The sequence below is a fragment of the Salvia hispanica genome, chromosome 4 (genome assembly GCF_029641045.1).
Source record: "Salvia hispanica isolate PSC_SH4W2 chromosome 4, Shi_PSC_v1, whole genome shotgun sequence".
NCBI lineage: Eukaryota > Viridiplantae > Streptophyta > Magnoliopsida > Lamiales > Lamiaceae > Salvia > Salvia hispanica.
In genome coordinates this window covers 14,685,182-14,690,869 of record NC_142695.1, presented here as the reverse complement: position 1 = coordinate 14,690,869, position 5,688 = coordinate 14,685,182, and positions in this window count along the sequence as shown.

The following is a 5,688-nucleotide window of genomic DNA, read 5'->3' as shown; positions in this document are numbered from 1 at the left end:
GAAGACTGCTGTGACTATGTGGAGTTTGTGGCAGGAAAAACAGTTTAAGGTCGTCGAGAGCAAATTAAGAAGGTGGCATGCCGTATGCAAATATCCCGCAGGAACGACAGCAACAGGAACAGGCATCATCAGCACCACCGACGCTGAAAAAGTGAGGGAATGTAAGTGGGAGGTTTCAGTCACACAAAGGTCGCATGACGATATGTGGGAAGTTAGGAAGTGGAGGGATCGACATACTTGTGTAGGCCACCATCCTAACATAGATCATGCAAACTTTTCATCGCCAATGATTGCTCTGTTGATTCGACATCATGTGCGACAATGTACCGATTTCAAGGTCTTCTCAATAATAACTGATGTTCACGACAGATTTGGTGTGTCGATCAGTTACAAGAAGGCATGGTATGCAAAGAGAAAGGCTATAGAGTTTGTATATGGTGGATGGGAGGAATCATTTAGGCAGTTGTCAAGCTACATGCTTGAACTCCAGTCACAGAATCCAGGCACCATTGTTGAGTGGAAGCACAACGAGCTGTTCAGTCAGAGGCGTACAAAGGTGTTCAACTATGTTTTCTGGGCATTTGGGCCTGCAATACATGTGTTCCAGAAGGCCGCACCAGTGTTAACAATAGACGGGACTCACCTCCGAGGAAGATTTAAAGGTAAGTTGCTTGTTGCTTGTGGTTTTGATGCTAACAAGACATGCTTGCCTATTGCATATGCTGTGGTGGATGAAGAAACCAACGACAGTTGGTCGTGGTTTTTAGATCATTTAAGAACTCATGTGGTGAAATACGAGAGAGAGGTGTGCATTATATCAGATAGGCATAAAGGAATCTTCCATGCAATGACGTCTGAAATCATGACAACCGCCCCGCAGATACACCATAAATTTTGTTTGATCTATGTGAGGGCAAATGTGTTGAAGAAGCACAAGGGCAGCAATGTGAAGGCCATGATCTGGAAGTTGGGGGTCACTACTCAAGAACGTAAATTTGGCAGAAGACGTCGAGCACTAAATGATGTCAGCCATGGTGCGGCGAGAAAGCTCAATACGATTACAAAAGAACGTTGGTCACTGTGCTATGATGGTGGTCTTAGATGGGGGGTGGCCACAACAAATATGTCGGAGTGCTACAACAACGTGTTGAGGGGTGTGAGAGAGTTGCCAATTAGAGCGTTGGTAGATTTGACATTTTGGAGGACGGTAAGTTGGTGGGTGCAGAAGAAGACACTCATAGAACACACCGAAGGTGAGTTAACCCCGTGGGCGAGGGACATGCTTGCTAAGAATGACTCAAAGGGGCGAAAACATTACATTACTGTCATTGACCGAGATATAGGGAAGTACCATGTCCGAACTCGAGGAAGAATAGAAAAGGGAGTGTCAAAGGGCAACAATGTTCAACTAGTCAAGTATTTGGATTCGAGTTGCAGTTGTGGAAAGTGGCAGACGTGGAGAATTCCTTGTTCGCATGGTTGTGCAGTTGCTAGAGACAGAGGTCATGTTATGATTGACCTCATAGATGAGTCTTACTACATCGGTACATGGAGGTCGCAGTACTATGGTCCAGTTTCATTTGATGCACCAAGACACGAAGATTATTGGATAGAACCTTCATGGAATTTGCACATCACCCCTCAGCAGTTGATTCCTAGAACGCATGGACGAGTTAGAAGAAGGAGGATACTTAATCAAATGGATGTCCGTGAGGAAGATGCACCGAGAGCTCCCCGCCGTTGCAGAAATTGCGGGATAGAGGGGCATGACCGAAGAAATTGCTCAGCCGGTGCTGTTCAGTAAATGTGTGGTATATATTTGCTATATTTTTGGAATTGAGTTGTGTATTTGAGATATGTTATGTTTTGTATTGACATTTTAGTTGAATTGCAGGAAATGCTAACAAGAGATGACATGGCTTCTAAAGCGAATGTTGGTGATATTTGTTTTGGGGCATATGCGATGGATCTTGTTTGATAGTTACTATGTTTATTTTGTTGTAACATTTGTGAGATGACTATTGAATTTTTTTTGTTGACGGTTATTATGATTTTGATTGACTTTTGTTGACAGTTGTTATGTCAGATGACTATTGTTGTCATTTCGAGTATTTTATCAATTATGCTGTAACTGATATTCAAACGCAAGTAAATCACAATCGAAACTTTGTATTGTCATTTTTTCAAATTTTTTTGCAAGAATTCACCTTAAATATGTGGCCAAAACCTGTTTCAATACCAACAACTACCAACATATACCAACATATACCAACAAATAACAACAAATAACAACATATGATGCCAACCCCTATCCTACCAAAGAATTATTTCCCCAAAGGCGTGAATTTTGTTGGAGCTTTCCCTTTGTTCTTTCTTGTTGAAAATCCCCTCAATGCATTGTGCACAGCCTTCCCAAACGTACTTGATGAACTCTTCACAGCTGGTCGTGAGGATCCCTCGGTGGGTGGTCGAAATATTACTTCGTGATCTTCTTCCCCGCCCTCTTCTTCCCCACCCTCTTCTTCCTCGCTCTCGCCTTCTTCTTCCCCCACCGGATCCACAAATTGATAATTCTGGAAGTATGGATCACGTCCTGCTAGCGTTGCGTCCCAATCAGACCCACCGCCAAAGAATGAGTCACATGATGATCGTGCTCCCCATTGCGAGTGCTCGTGGCTTGCACCACTCAACTGAGACCAACCTGGGGGATCATATTCTGGATGCAGTGGCAATGGTACCGTATACTCGGGCTGCGGCTGCGACAACCTATGCTGTCGTGTCCACCCGTCCGAACACCCGGCAATCCATGACGAAGAGAAGTTGGTGGGCGTGGCGGCATGGCCACATTTCGCCGTTGCGAAGCTGGATAGTCCATCACATCAGTATGGTTCGTCACACGAAGGGCCTCAGCAGCTATTTCTCGGATCTGCCGTAACCGATGGCCGTTGTCATGTTCAGAGGTCAAATGCCATATCCCCTGAAGGGCCTCAACCTAGATAATACAAATATATAATCGTCACAATCAATCTATACAAACATCAAACTAAATACATTTTTATATACAAAAACATAACATACCGCCAATTTCAACGAAGAGGCTGACTCGTTCATCCCAACTGTTGACTGCGTCTCAGGTTGAACTAGGTACGACACTGTGATCGTATTGTACCACGCCAGATAGCCCTGATGACAAGAACCTTCCATGGACGTTGTTGCATGGTGAAATGTTGATTGGGACCTGTCATGTCTCAAATCCCATTCATCAATGTAGAATTTATGTATCTTTGCCCAATCAGCGCCCTTCCTCCCACGGCGGTGACTTTTACACAAATGTCCCGCCTTATCTAGAATCCTATCACGGTACTCAGGAATACCTTGGTAGCGGTTAAATTGTCGGCAAACTCGTCCAGCCTCGAGTGCCTCGACAAATGACCAACACCCCAAGTAAGTGTCGCACAAGAAGGATGCAGTCGAATCAATGCAGTAATCAGGCAGGATACAATGTGTATACGGTGTCCACAGAAACTACAAAAAAATAATATAAATATCAAAATTAATTTTATAGTTTAGAAAATAGTAAATTCATTAACTAACACGCCAAAAATAAATTTCACCTGGCCAAGACGAATCAGTGATAACTGATCACGATAATGAGCCACTGAATATCGGGGAGCATTTCCAATTTCAGTAACTCCGTGCCACCTATACAAAATATTTATGTCAAAAGTTGCCAAAGAAACATAGTTAAGTGAGTTAATGTAAAAAATACATTACTTGGCTCTAGACGGGGTATACGGCGTGTGCATAGGCGATATCAAAAAGGATGGCCTCAATGTGGGCATTCTTTCCCACGCCCATAGCTGCAAAAGAACCATAGGTCCACCCACATCTCTTCTCTGTCTGCTTACAGATGCCTCGCATAAATAATGATACAGAAACGCTAAGGCAGCGCTACCCCAGCTGATACTAGACACGTCAAAGGCATCGTCAAAGGCATTCAACCACATAAAGGGGACCTTGCACCCTGTGGTGTCCGGTAGAATAACACCTCCTAACAAGATGAGCGCATGAATACGTGCCCTTTGCATGTATACATAATCATACAGCCCATCTCCCAAAGGTATCGTCGTTTGGTGGATAAGAGATGTCATTAACAAACTGCCCTGCTTCGTTTCATTTTCTACGTCAGGTATCCATCCTAACATATCTCGACACTTGCTGGGCCAATCTTCATATCCGATAGGATAGTCACGGCCAATGAAAACACGACCGTCTGCTCTCAAGCCCTACAGGCTTTGCACATCCTGTAAGGTTACAGTAACCTCTCTAACTGGTAGGTGGAAACAGTGTGTCTCAGGCTCGATCAAGGCAGTGATAAGCTCGTTGTCTATCCTCATCGGCCTTCCACATTCCAACAAGCCTTTGAAACCCCATACATCAAGCCAATGCTTCACAGTTGGATGTATTTGCACTATCCAGACCTTACTTTCCGTCCGACGAACTCTAAACACATTTGATGTGTCATTCGCCAACAATGAGGCTGAAATGTGTTCGTTTTGGTGAAAGAGTAATGATGGATCCTCAGGTCCATAACATAACTGTTCTTCAGAACTTGAAGATGCCATCTGCTTCAAAATAATCACCCATATTGAATCAACATTCCAACTTATTCATAAACTCTAAAAACCCAAATAATCACCCAACTTAATCAACATTCCAACTTAATCAACATTCCAACATTCCAGCTTCAAAATAATCACCCAACTTAATCAACATTCAATTTTAATCATAAAAACTCAACAATCCAACTTAAATTGCAACTACAACTGAAAAACACACTTCAATTCAACTTAATCAAAAAATTCAACTTCAACAATCCAACTTCATCAAAAATTGAATCACTTACCAATTATATACATGTGAAACACACAAATAGGCAACAAAACAACAAAAATCGTCCGAAATTTCATCAATTTCATCATAAACCCTAACTTTGTTAAATTAGGGAAAACATACAGAAACTAAGCAATAAAGGATAAATGTAGCCAAATTGAAGAGCAATTACCGAAATATGTTTGAAATTCGTCGGAAAAGATGAAAATCGCGTCGGAAAAGATGGAAAATCGCCTGCTTCTCGCCTGCTTCTTCAATTGCGTTTTTGCGATTCTGCCTCTGCCAGCTGTGCTTAAAACTCGACTGGAAGACGCATAAGCCTTATGCGTCACTAACGAAAGACGCATAAGGGTTATGCGTCACTAACTAAAGACGCATACGGGTTATGTGTCACTAACTAAAGACGCATAAGCATTGTGCGTCAATCCAAAACGCAAATTTTTTGTGCGTTTTTGATTAACGACGCATCACACTTATGCGTCATTATGTAAAGACGTGTCATTATGTAAAGACGTATAAACGTTGTGCGTTTTACTTTTAAAGACGCATAACAATTATGCGTCATTCCCTAAGTCGGAATAAAACTAAAGCCCTTCATTAAAATGGAATTCTACTAACATGCATTAATAAAAATAGAAATATTCCATATTCGTTCCCATGATTTGCATCAGATAAAAACAGAACTACGTAATTTGTGACTTGGTAGTTGGCAAAGCCTGTCCCAAACGAAAATATTAATAATACTAGTACTCCCAGCTATGTTCCTTGAGTTATTTTTTTATTTTGAGAAGTTTT